Raw genomic sequence first — 14,629 nt, 5'->3', positions numbered from 1 at the left:
TAAGAAAGATATGTTTTTTAAAAAAAAATTTTTTTTAACAGAATCAACAGAAAAAGATACTCCAAAGGTAATATCCAGAATTCACATTTTTGCATCTCTCAAAGAAACTGCCAATTTCCATCTGCTGAAGGTACTATACTTTATAATTATTTTTTCTGCAAAAGGAATCTTAGTTGTTAAGCTGAAACATGTTTGTATCTAAGATAGTTTAAACAAAAATATCTATCTTTTAATATTTTTCTTCAAATGAAGAATATCTGTTTTCTGGAGGTATGCACTGTTGATCCTTTAGGAATCTTTCCTTTTTTTTTTTTTTCAGATTCATCTTTTAAAATAGAATTTAAAAACCAACAAGAATAAACCAATAACAAAGCTCTCCTAAATAAGCCAAACTTCTATGCCATCATACTGGCTAATGACGAATGCAAAAAGTATGTTTAATCCACATGCTAACCAAAATTCACTACCCTGTAGGGAGAGCCTTCCCAGGAGAAGCGATTTATCCAAAGTGTGAAGAGTTAAGGGAAAAAAGATACTTGCCCTTAGGTGTTTCTTCTGGCACAATCAACTCTCATTGAGGAGCCACAAACAGGGCTTTCACTAGGCTCTGGTGCCACATCACCCAGAGAATGGTGGGAAGGAAGAAATCCTGCCACCTTGTGGCCGTTTATTTGTCATAACAAGAACTGTTATACCTAGCAAGGTGGGAACTTATAACGTACAAGGCCTGCAGGGCTGTAAACGACTCCTGCCCTGAAAAATTGGCCTGAAGGCCCTTATCAAAGGAGAGTATGAAATAGGGCAGGGTTTCAAGAAGCAAATTTTAATATGTATATTTAATTCACACTGTAATTTAAAAAGGAAGACAAAAACAGACAAACACTTACAAATAGATCTTCTCTGGATATAATGTGAGAGTGCCTGGAGAACAATAGACAGAGGTCTGTAACACTGCATAGGAGGTTAGTGAACAAAACCATCACAAAGAAAAAGAAATGCAAGAAGGCCAAGTGGTTGTCTGAGGAGGCCTTACAAATAGTGGAGGAAAGAAGAGAAGTGAGAAGCAAGGCAGAAAGGGGAAGGCACACCTCATTAAATGCAGAGTTTCAGAGAATAGCAAGGAGAGCCAAGAAGGCTTTCTTTAGTGAAAAATGCAAACAAATAGAGGAAAACAACAGAAAGGGTAAGACTAGAGATCTCTTCAAGAAAATTGGAAATATCAAAGGAATGTTTCATCCAGAGATGGGCACAATAAAGGACAGAAATGGTAAAGACCTAATAGAAGCAGAGGTGATCAAGAAGAGATGGAAAGAATACACAGAAGAATGATACAATAAAGATATTAATGACCCAGATAACCACAGTGGTGCCGTCTGTCACTCAGAGCCAGACATTCTGGAGTGTGAGGTCAAGTGGACCTTAGGAAGCACTGCTGTCAATAAAGCTAGTGGAGGTGATGGAATTCCAGCAGAACTATTAAAAACCTAAAAGACGATGCAGTTAAATTGCTGCACTTAATACGTCAGCAAATCTGAAAGGCCCAGCAGTAGCCACAGGTTTGGAAAAGATCGATCTTCATCCCGATCCCCAAGAAGGGCAGTACTAGAGAATGTTCAAGCCACCAGGCAATGCACTCGTCTCCCATGCTGGTAAAGGTATGTTCAAAATCCTGCAGCTGGGCTTCAGTATTACGTGAACCGAGAACTTGCAGATGTTCAAGCTGGGTTTAGAAAAGACAGAGGAACCAGAGATCAAATTGCCAACATTCGCTGGATCATAGAGAAAGCAAGAGAATTCCAGAAAAACATCTACCTCTGTTTCATTGATTATGCTAAAGCCTTTGACTCTGTAGATCACAACAAACTGTGGAAAACTTTTAAAGAGATTGGAATACCAGACCATCTTACCTGTCTCCTGAGAAACTTGTATGCAGGTCAAGAAGCAACAGTTAGAACCCCGATGGAACAACTGACTGGTTCAAGATCGAGAAAGAAGTTCGAAAAGGCTGTTTACTATCTCCCTGTTGATTTAACTTATATGCAGAGCACATTATGTGAAATGCCAGGCTGGATGAGGTACAAGCTGGAATCAAGATTTCCAGGAGAAATATCACCAACCTCATAAATGCAGATGATACCACTCTAATAGCAGAATGGGAGGAACTAAAGAACCTCTTGAAGAGGGTGACGAAGGAGAGAGAAAAAGCTGGGCAAAAACTCAATATTAAAAAACTAAGATCATGGCATCTGGTCCCATTACTTCATGAAAAATAGAAGGGGAAAAGGTGAAAGCAGTGACAGATTACCTCTGTCACTCTAAAATGACTCTATGGGTTCTAAAATTACTGTGGGTGGTGGGAAGGGGACTGCAGACATGAAATTAGAAGATGATTGCTTCTTGGCAGGAAAGCTATGACCAAACCAGACAGTGTGTTAAAAGGCAAGGACATCACTTTGCTGATAAAGGTCCCTTTAGTCGAGGCTGTGGTCCTTCTGGCAGTCATATACAAATGTGAGAGCTGGACAATAAAGAAGGCAGAGCATCAAAGAACTGATTATTTCAAACTGTGGTGCTGGAGAAGACTCTTGAGAGTTCCTTGGACGGCAAGGAGATCAAACCAGTCAATCCAAAAGGAAATCAACCCTGAATAATCATTGGAATTAAATTGAAGAAAGCAGGGAAAACCACTAGACCACTCAGTTATGACCTAAATCAAATCCCTCACGATTGTACAGGGGAAGTGACAAATAGATTCAAGGGATTAGATCTGATAGACAGAGTGCCTAAAGAACTACGGACAGAGGTTCGTGACATTGTACAGGAGGCAATGATCAAGATCATCCCCAAGAAAAAGAAATGTAAAAAGGCAAAATGGTTGTCTGAGGAGGCCTTACAAATAGCTGAGAAAAGAAGAAAAGCTAAAGGGAAAGGAGAAAAGGAAAGATATAGCCATCTGAATGCAGAGTTCCAAAGAATACCAAGGAAAGATATGAAAGCCTTCCTCAATGATCAATGCAAAGAAATAGCAGAAAACAATAGAATGGGAAAGACTAGAGATCTCTTTAAGAATATTAGAGATACCAAGGGAATATTTCATGAAAAGATGGGCAATAAAGGACAGAAATGGTATGGACCTAATGAAGCAGAAGATATTAAGAAGAGGTGGCAAGAATACACAGAAGAACCAAACAAAAAAATTCATCATGACCCAGATAACCACAATGGTGTGATCACTCACCTAGAGCCAGACATCCTAGAATGTGAAGTCAAGTGAGCCTTAGGAAACATCACTATGAACAGTTAGTGGAGGTGATAGAATTCCAGTTGAGCTATTTCAAATCCTAAAAGATGATGCTGTTAAAGTGCTGCACTCAATATGCCAGCAAATTTGGAAAACTCAGCAGTGGGAACAGGAATGGAAAAGGTCAGTTTTCATTCCAATCCCAAAGAAAGGTGATGCCAAAGAATGTTCAAACTACTGCACAATTGCACTCATCTCACATGCTAGCAAAGTAATGCTCAAAATTCTCCAAGCCAGGCCTCAACAGTACATGAACCACCAGCGATCAAATTGCCAATATCCACTGGGTCATCAAAAAGTCAAGAGAATTCTTGAAAAACATCTACTTCTGCTTTATTGACTATGCCAAAGCCTTTGACTGTGTAGATCACAACAGACTGTGGAAAATTCTTTAAGAGATGGGAATACCAGACCACCTGACCAGCCTCCTGAGAAATCCATATGCAGAAGAAGAAGCAACAGTTAGAATTGGACATGGAACAATGGACTGGTTCCAAATTGGGAAAGGAGTACGTCAAGGCTGTATATTGTCACCCTGCTTATTTAGCTTATATGCAGAGTACATCATGTGAAATGCTGGGCTGGATGAAACACAAGCTGGAATCAAGATTGCTAGGAGAAATATCAATAACCTCAAATACTCAGATGACACCACTCTTAGGGCAGAAAGCGAAGAAGAACTAAAAAGCCTCTTGATGAAAGTGAAAGAAAAAGTTGGTTTAAAACTCAACATTCAGAAAACTAAGATCATGGCATCTGGTCCCATCACTTCATGGCAAATAGATGGGGAAACAATGGAAACAGGGACAGACTTTATTTTGGGGGGCTCCAAAATCACTGCAGATGGTGACTGCAGCCATGAAATTAATAGACACTTGCACCTTGGAAGAAAAGCTATGACCAACCTAGACAGCATATTAAAAAGCAGAGACATTACTTTGCCAACAAAAGTCCATCTAGTCAAAGCTATGGTTTTTCCAGTAGTCATGTATGGATGTGAGAGTTGGACTATAAAGAAGGCTGAGTGCCGGAGAATTGATGCTTTTGAACTGTGGTGTTGGAGAACTCTTGAGAGTCCCTTGGACTGCAAGGAGATCCAACCAGTCCATTCTAAAGGAAATCAGTCCTGAATATTCATTGAAAGGACTGATGTTGAAGCTGAAACTCCAAGGCTTTGGCCACCTGATGTGAAGAATTGACTCATTTGAAAAGATCCTGATGCTGGGGAAGATTGAAGGTGGGAGGAGAAGGGGACGGGACGACAGAGGATGAGATGGTTGGATGGCAACACCGACTCAATGGACATGAGTTTGAGTAAACTCCAGGAGCTGGTGATGGACAGGGAGGCCTGGCGTGCTGCAGTCCGTGGGGTGGCAGAGTCGGACAGGACTGAGTGGCTGAACTGAACTGACTGCACCGGTGCCCTCTGGGCACAGCTGGGAATGAGAAAGTACTGCCGCCTTGTGGACATCCTTGGTACCTACAACTTAAAATCCCCTGTGGAACCGAACTTCAATCCAACTTCCTCTACAATCTGTGGGGCTCTAAAGGACTCCTGCACTGCAGAAATGACCTGGGTTTGGTAACAGAATAACATTTCCAAGGAGGGCAGGCTTTCCAGAACCCAATCTCCAAAGCTCAATTTTACAAACTCTTTACCACCACTCCCTGTTAAACAAGCAAAAAAACCAGGCATATAAAAAGATGCTCATCGTGGCTCTCTATTAGAGGAACTGAAATGAAAACTACTAGGACTTAACACTTCCCAGCAGGCCTGATGGTCATCATCCAAATGTCGCAAACCAAGAAAGTCAGAGAAAACCAAAACCTCCTTTCCTCTATTGGGAATGCAAATTAGTCCCAGGCATCCTGGAGAACACAGAGGTTCCTTAAAATCTGAAAGACACAGAGAGTTGGCCAGCAGGCAGTCACGCCTTTTAGCTACATCGGGAAAACCACAGTTGAGAAAGACACGGACACCCAACCCATCACTGCAGCATCGCTTACAATAGCCACGACATGCAAGCAACCGTGATGTCTATCCCCAGATGAATGGACCGAGACGATGTGGTACGTGGACACTGGGAGACGCTCCTCAGCCATTACAAAGAATAAATGCCCTTGCAGCACCTCTGATGGATCTAGAGATTATCTGCGTGAGAAAAGTCAGACAGAGAAAGCAAAATATCCTGGGGCATCACTTATAAGTGTAATCGATGAAAAGAATCTTAGCAATGAACACAGTGAGGAAACACTCACAGACTCAGATTTACAGAATATTCCAGTGCTTGCTGTGGGGGAATATCTGGCGGAAGGGAAAACCATGGAGCAGGGGACTGACAGTCCACACGGCTATATTTAAAACTGACCAACAAGGCCCGAGTGTATCGCTAGGGGAACTCTGCTCTATGTTCTGTGGTGACCTGAACGTGAGGCAGGTGTGGGGAGGATAGACATGTGTATACCAGTGGCTGAGTCCCTTTGCTGTCCTTGAGATTCTAACACAACATTTTAATTGGGTCTCTTCCCATATAAAATAAGAATTGAAACAAAAACAAGGTCACTGCACCTGAGTATTACCACCTGGCAGACAGAATGATCATCATCAACAAGTCAGCAAGCCAGGAATGCTGGAGAGGGCCTTCGGAACACAGAGCCCTCCAGTGCCTTACCCTGGGCGTGCACTAAGAAACGGGCTACCTACCACTGTAAACAGAAGCTTAGATGTTCCCTCCACACGTAAAGAAAAATTGGCTACGTCGGGCATGCCTAGCCTTGGCCTATTTCCAGAGAAATCTCTACTTGAAAAATACACACGCACCCCAATGTTCATTGCAACACAGCTTACAGGAGCCAAGACATAGAATCAAAAATAACAACCATCAACAGATCAATGCACTAAAATGAGGTGATATTTATATACAAGTGAATGTTACTCAGCCACAGAATAGAAGGAAAGAATGCTATCTGTAGCAACATGGAAGGACCCAGCAAGGATCCCAGTAAGCCCAGTAAATCAGAGAGGAAGATGAATCTCATACGGTATCCCATATAGGAGGAATCTCTTAACTGATACTCAGGAAGTCATCTTGAATACAGACACTGACTTAGAGAATTTGCCAAACCACAATGTGTTCCACAAGTGGAAACATCAGTGAGAAGAATGAAACACGAGCTTGGAATGATCAAAGACACATTCAAATATAGATATAAAATATAGATATAAAAATAGATCCTCAACAGGACCTACAGAATAACACAGGGAACCGTATTGAACAGTTTGCCAAAGGCTAGATACACTTTCATGTTTCCCTGAATCAAGTTGCTGTTTCCTTACAACACCAGCAATATGGGAAATCAACTGTATTCTAACACAAAACGCAGACTATACTGCAAGTCAAACGGAAGGCCAATACAGAATATTGACCTCAGGCCTCAGGGCCCCGGGCTGCAGCCCCAACCCTGGAGCCTGAGCAGCCTTGTGTCCCAGGGCTGCACCATCCTGGTGCCGAGGGAGCTGAGAACAATGTGCCAGCCAATGAGCCCCAGCTGGACCTGTCGGGTGTGTCCCTTCCGGATAAAACCGCAATTTCCAGATGGGACCGGCCCTGCAGAGCTAAACCATCTCCGGTGCATTCAAAGTATGGTGGTCCCTGGGAACTGGAAGAGCCTTCCGGAGTCGGAGGGTCTCCACGTCTCCCCGTGGTGGGTTTCCTTCTGCCAGCTTCCTCCTAAAGAGTCACCTCACTTACACCATACAGCACCCAGAGCGGGGCAAAATCCAGGGCTTGGGGTTTCTGGGGAGCGGGAGCAGGGGAGGGTGAAGGATGAGGGGAGCACGACTTTCCCTAAGGCCGCGGTGTTCCCGCGGTCACAACTGGGAGTGATAAGTGCTGCCGCCTTGTGGACACTGTTGGAAACTACAACTTCAAAACCCCTGTTGAATGCAGCTTCAAAGGCCTGTGAAGTAGGAAATGACTTCTGCGGTCAAGAAATGGTTAGGTAACCGAATAACATTTCCAAATAGGGCAGGCTTTTCAGAAGCAGATCTCAAAGTTAAATTTCACACAGACTCCAGTACCACTGTCCGGAAAAAAAAAAAAAAAAAAGACGGCAAATAAAACAATGCTCCATGTGTCTCTTCATTAGAGGAACTGAAATCAAAACTATTAGGAATTAACACCTTGCAGCCGACCTGATGGTCATCATCCAACAGTCTGCATACAGTGAAAGACAGACAGAGCCTGCAGAACACGGAAAGCCCCTTTGCCTCTGTTCGGAATATATATTGGTCACAGACATTGTGGAGAACAGCATAGGGGTTCCTTAAAATCCTACAGATAGAGCGAACTGCTGATCCGGCAACCCTGCCATTTAAGCTTCAACAGGAGAAAACAATAGCTGAGAAAGAGGTGCCTGCCAGTTCACTGCGGCACTGCTTATGATAGCCATGACATGCAAGCAACCATGATGTGCGTTGACCTAGAATGACTGAGAAGATGGGGTACATATATAAAAGGGGACATTCCTCAGCCCTTACAAAATAAGAATAAGTGCCACTTGCAGCACGCAGACTGACGTAGATAGACATTGTCATAGTGAGAGAAGCCAGACAGAGCAAGGTAAATATCGTGCGGTATGACTTTTAAGTGCAATCTAGAAAAGAATCTTAGAAATGAACACACTCAGCAAACACTAACAGACTCACCAAATTACAACCTGAACTTCCTGTTGCCACAGGGAATAATAGGTGGGAGGGATAGTTAGAGAGCTGGCGATCGACAAGTCCACTCAGGTTTATTTAAAATGAATGACCAACCAGGTCCTAGTTTTAGCACAGGAAGCTCTGGCTCAATGTTATGTGGCAGCTTGGATGAGTAGGGAGTTTGGGGGAGAAACGGATATGTGTATATGGCTGAGTTCCTTTTCGTTTACCTGATTCTGTCAAAACATGGTAATTGGCTCTCTTCCAATATAAAATAAAAATAGAAAGAAAAAAAATACGCTACAACTAAATATCATCTTTCTGCCACCAGAATGGTCATCATCAACAATTTGGCAAGTCAGAAAAGCTGGAGAAGGCCCATAGAAAAAGAAACCCTCCTATCCCTTCTCTAAGAATGTAGATTGGTTAACAGCCACACTTAAGAACATTATGGAAGCCTGTTAAAAAACTAAAGAAAGAAATTGTCTATTATCAGACACTCCCACCCTTGGGCTTATTTCCTGAGAAAACTCCACTTCAAAAAGACATGTGCTAATTAAAAAAAAAAAAAGACATGTGCACCTGATGTTAATTTCAGCACTACTTATAAGACCCAAGACATGGAAGGAACCATAATGTCCGTTGACAGAAAGATGGACAAAAATGATGTTGTACTCATATACAATGGAGTTTTACTCAGCCATAAAAAAGAAGAAAAGAATGCCATCTGCAGCAAAATAGATGGACTTAGCCAGGATCATAGGAAGCGAGCAGTGATAGGAAAGCAAATATCCTATGCTGTCACTTATCAAATAATGCTATAAATTGATAGACAGGAACTCATTAAGGAAACAGAACAGACTCGAATCATTAGAGAACCCACTGTGTGTTTCCATAGGTAAAACATGGGGAAAAGGAATAAATCAGAAGGTTGGGATTAATATAGCCACACTGATTTTACAAAATCAGATAATCAGTAAGGACCTACTCTATAGCCCAAGGAACCCCACTAGACACTCTGTACTATCTACAGGGACATAGCTCCCAAAAAAGACAAGATAAACATCTATGCCTACCCAAATCACTAACTGCAGCAAACACATCCTTTGACGTCAGCTATTGTGGAGATTTCTGATGAAACGCAGCCCACTGTAGAAGGGAATGGCAAACCACTTCACTATTCTTGCCTAGAGAACCCCATGAACACTATGAAAAGGCAAAGAGATACGACACTGAAACATGAACTCCCCAGGTGGGTAGGTGCCCAACATGCTACTGGAGAAGAGTGGAGAAATAGCTCCAGCAACAATGAAGAAATGGAACCAAAGCAAAAACAACACCCAGTTGTGGGAGTGACTGGTGATGGAAATAAAGTCTGATTCTGTAAAGAACAATATTGCCTAGGAACCTGGAATGTTAGGTCCATGAATCAAGGTAAATTGGAAGTGGTCAAACAGGAGATGGCAAGAGTGAAATTTTTAGGAATCAATGAACTAAAATGGACTGGAACAGGCAAATTTACTTCAGATGACTGAAGTCTATCTACTACACTGTGGGTGAGAATCCCTTAGGAGAAACGGAGTAGCCCTCATAGTCAACAAATGAGTCCAAAATGCAGTGCTTGGGTACAATCTCAAAAGTGAAGACTTGTCATCATGAACAATAATGTTTATAGAGTACTTCCTGTATGTCAGTCACTGTGCCAAACATTTTACAAAGAGTATGCAATTTCAACTTCATCATGACTCACTGTAGGAGCTAGTATTATCCTACATTTTACAGTTGAAGGAACTAAGGCTTAGAGATGGCAAGAACTGTGTTCTGGCCATTGGCTTTAGAAGACATACAAGAAAGAACAGCAGGAGAAACAATGTACAGAAACAGAAAGCAGGACCCATTACAATTGATAAAGATATATAAGGGTATAAAGGAGGAGAAAATATGTGTGCTGTAGCAAATGAAAAACACATCTTGGTAAACACAGGTCTGAGAATCCATCATACAAACTATTAAGGCTTCCCAAGCTCTGGTACAAATGGATGTTCCAAAGTCATTTCAAGATGCACAATCTGTATTCAGCTCAGTTCAGTTGCTCAGTCGTGTCCAACTCTTTGCAACCCCATGAACTGCAGCACGCCAGGCCTTCCTGTCTGTCACCAACTCCTGGAGTCCACCCAAACCCGTGTTTGAGGTGATGAGTCGGTGATGCCATCGAACCATCGCATCCTCTGTTGTCCCCTTCTCCTGCCCTCAATCTTTCCCAGCATCAGGGTCTTTTCCAATAAATCAGCTCTTTGCATCAGGTGGCCAAAGTATTGGAGTTTCAGCTTCAACATCAGTCCTTTCAATGAACACTCAGGACTGCACTCCTTTAGGATGGACTGGTTGGAACTCCTTGCAGTCCAAGGGACTCTCTAGAGTCTTCTCCAACACCACAGTTCAAAAGCATAAGTTCTTCAGCGCTCAGCATTCTTTATAGTCCAACTCTTTCTTTATAGTCCAACATCCATACATGACTACTGGAAAAACCATAGCCTTGACTTGACAGACTTTTGTTTGCAAAGTAATGTCTCTGCTTTTAAATATGCTGTCTAGGTTGGTCATAACCTTCCTTCCAAGGAGTAAGCATCTTTTAATTTCGTGGCTGGAGTCATCATCTGGAGTGATTTTAGAATCCCCCAAAATACAGTCAGCCATTGTTTCCACTGTTTCCCCATCTATTTGCCATGAAGTGATGGGACCCAATGCCATGATCCTAGTTTTTTTAATGTTGAGCTTTAAGCCAACTTTTTCACTCTTCTCTTTCATTTTCATCAAGAGGCTCTTTAGTTCTTTGCTTTCTACCATAAGTGTGGTGTCATCTGCATATCTGAGGTTATTGATATTTCTCCCAGCAATCTTGATTCCAGCTTGTGCTTCAACCAGCCCGGCGTTTCTCATGATGTACTCTGCATATAAGTTAAATAAGCAGGGTGACAATATACAGCCTTGACGTCCTCCTTTAATTAACACATATATATAAGAATTTAGAAAGATGGTAACAATGACCCCATATGAGAGACAGTAAAAGAGACACAGATATAAAGAACAGATTTTTTAACTCTGTGGGAGAAAGTGAGGGTGGAATGATTTGAGAGAATAGCATTGAAACATGTATATTACCATATGTGAAGTAGATCATCAGTCCAAGTTTGATGCATGAAAGAGGGCACTCAAAGCCCGTGCACTGGGACCACCCTGAGGGGTGGGATGAGGAGGGAGGTGGGAGGGGGGTTCAGGATGGGAGACACATGTACACCCATGGCTGATTCATGTCGATGTACGGCAAAAACCACTACAATATTGGAAAGTAACTAGCCTCCAAGTAAAATTAATTTTTTAAAAAGATGCAGCTGTTTGTTCAGGTGTATAGGTGTCTGCAATGTGTCTTAAAACCAACAGATGGCAGCAACGTGCAAGCATTAGTCAGTCACTCCTCCTCTCCTTGAGCTAACCAACTGAGCTAACTCTGCCTTCAGCTCTCAATTGCTCAAATTTCAACAGATCTCTCAGTATTCCCACCATTACAAGTATGACTTGAAGAGCACAAATGATGTTTCAGACATCCCTCCCCACACATTATCACCGTATGGAAGACTTGTAGGAATGCTGATTTTGAAGACAATACAATAGAGTACAAGAGCAGCTCTCCTTTGGAGAAAGAGAGTTCCCCTAATGGACCAGACTGTGGTTATGGCTCCTCGCACCAGCAGTTCTGGCTTGATGGGAAGATCATTGCTGTGGGGGTGACTGACATCCTTCCATACTGTGTATTGTCTGTATATTTGTACTACAATCTGGATTATTCATTTCTGTCTTTGGGTTTCTACTCTGTGCTCCGAAAAATTGCTCTTACTAGGCAATTTCGTGATAAAACACCTCAACTCAGCTAATACTGTTAGGTAGTTAGAATAGGAAATAGGAGTCCAGAATGGCGGTGGCTAAAAGACAAAGGGAAAAGCCCACAAAAATAGAACAAAGGAAGGTCCGAGGCCTGGAGTGAGGACCTCAGGTAAAACAAACAGCCCTCCTGGCTAGCCCAATTTACATAGGGCAGGCTCAGGGGGAGGAGATAAAACAGATAAAAAGAGGAGCCAAAATTGAGCAGGGAGCCTCTCCTCTCTCCATCTTTTGGACTGGCCCGCCCTCACTCCTCAAGGGTGTGCTATCCTTTGTTTTTCATAATAAAACTGAGCTGTAACACGGAGCCGTAACACTGGTCTGTCTGAGGAAATTTCACAGGGCTGTAACACTGGTCCATCCATCCCTTCAAATTTTTGTTGCAATGAGACAGAACCAAGAAAATTACAAATTCCCCTGACAGTGCCATTTCTCGGATTTAACTTGGCTGAAACAACCTCGGCTTGGCCCTCGCAAGCGCAGCAGAAGCACAACTCGGCAAAAGCTCCCACAGTGGAAGCTGAACGTGAAGAAAACCCAGAGCAGGGGAAGTCACAAGACGCCCAGCATGCTGGAAACTGGAACAGCAAAAGCAAACTTGGCAGAAAGCTCACGCGGCTCAGTCTCAGATTCCAGAAGACCTCCCGTTGGGGTAGGAAGTCCTTGCTCCTGTGGCTGGAAGGATATATGGCTAACAAAATCTTAAATCCTTTACAACCTCTCATTTCTTGTTTCCTCAAACCCCCTACAAACCGGTGAGGGGCAATGGGTGCCCCAGGAAGTCCGGCTCTACTATCTGCTGTGCCTTAGTAGCTGTTGCCCAAGCAGGTGGGGGTTCTTTTGTCCTTAATCTTCTTTGTGCCAAGGATCAGGCCAATGAAAACTGTGAGCACAGGCCAGGTATTTAGCAGATTTTCTGGCAGGTTATGAGGGGGATTCCTTGGCACGTTTTTCCCACTGTTTTTTCCTCCCATCCTCAGCTCCTCTCTCCATCTGTGCTACTGCTTACAAAGTATTGGGAAGGTCATCATCCTTCCATTTCTGAAAGTCGTGCTTGAAACCGTTTACCTAAGATTGGGACTCAAACCCACGTGGTCGGGACTCTGTATTATGCTTAGTCACTCAGTTATATCCAACTGGGACTTAAGTCTGGCCAAAACCCACATTGCCTGGTTTTAGGACCTAATGAAGCTCAGGCTCTTGATGTCTCATTGCAAAAAATTCAATGAGAGACACAGCAATAGGTAAGAGGTGGATTTGCTCGGATTTAGAGAGAAGCGCAGCCCACAGGGTGTGGGCCGTTGCAGAGGCAAGTGCAGCAGCCAGAGGATGTGGTGTGGTTATCCCCCCAACCCCCCAATCTGGGTGACTTCATATGCTAACGAGTGGGAGGGTCATTCCAGCAATTGGGGAACCACCCACTCCTTGGTCTTTTAATAGTGCCTTGGAACTGTGTGGGGCCTCTGGGTGTGTCCTTTAGCTTGCAGATTGAGGATCAAGGTTTAGTTGAATCTGACTTGTCATCTTGGATCCATTTGATCTAATGTTTATGTTATGCCCTTTGGCCATGTCATTCTTTCAAAAGGTGTGCCCTGCCCACCTCCCTCCTGTTTCATGCTCTTTTCGGGCCCTCAATGTTGCCTCTACAATCTTCTGGAGGGACAAGCAGAAAAGAGGTGGCCTTTGGGAGAGAAGTGCCGTATAATATCCAATCCCTCTAGATATTCACGCTTTCATCTCCCATGTTGCCTACAACATGTGCAACAACAGCATCTCTCAGGGAACCCGCTAGAGCGGGTGACAGGCACACAATGCCTGCTAGAAGTCCATCTGTTGGTGGCATTCCTTCAAGGGCAGTTGGGCTTCTGGGGGTAATGGTTGCCACTTTGGGAGTTAGCCCCACAGGCCATTTGGGCCCGAACTGTTGACACCCTTCTCCCAAAGTTACAAACATACCCCCAGATCAAAACTCCACCCCACTTTTATGGAATATTTGGTCTGTTTCCTTTTATCGATTTGTTCTTAAGCCACTTACTAATTCCTATAACCAGGACCCTGCCCCCTTATAGGCAACATTGCTCCACACCACTTATTATTAAAATACTCTTAGTGCCCCTAACCAGTAATGCTGAAAAAGCTGAAGTTGAATGGTTCAATAAAGACCTACAAGACCTTCTAGAACTAACATCCAAAACAGATGTCCTTTTCAATATAGGGGACTGGAATGCAAAAGTAGGAAGTCAAGAGATACCTGGAATGACAGGCAAATTTGGCCTTGGAGTACAGAATGAAGCAGGAAAAAGGCTAATAAGAGTTTTGCCAAGAGAAGGCACTGGTCATAACAAACACCCTCTTCCAACAACACAAGAGAAGACTCTACACATAAACATCACCAGATGGTCAATACTGGAAACAGATTGATTATATTCTTTGCAGCCAAAGATGGAGAAGCTCTATACAGTTAGCAAAAACAAGACCGGAAGCTGACTGTGGCTCAGATCATGAACTCTTTACTGCCAATCTCAGACTTAAATCTAAGAAAGTAGGGAAAACCACCAGACCATTCAGGTATGACCTAAATCAAATCCCTTATGATTATACAGGGGAAGTGACAAATAGATTAAAGGGATTCGATCTGATAGAGTGAAGAACTATGGATGGAGGTTCATGACATTGTACAGGAG

This window comes from Muntiacus reevesi, chromosome 6 (assembly GCF_963930625.1).
Source record: "Muntiacus reevesi chromosome 6, mMunRee1.1, whole genome shotgun sequence".
NCBI lineage: Eukaryota > Metazoa > Chordata > Mammalia > Artiodactyla > Cervidae > Muntiacus > Muntiacus reevesi.
Note: the sequence above shows the minus strand (reverse complement) of the source record.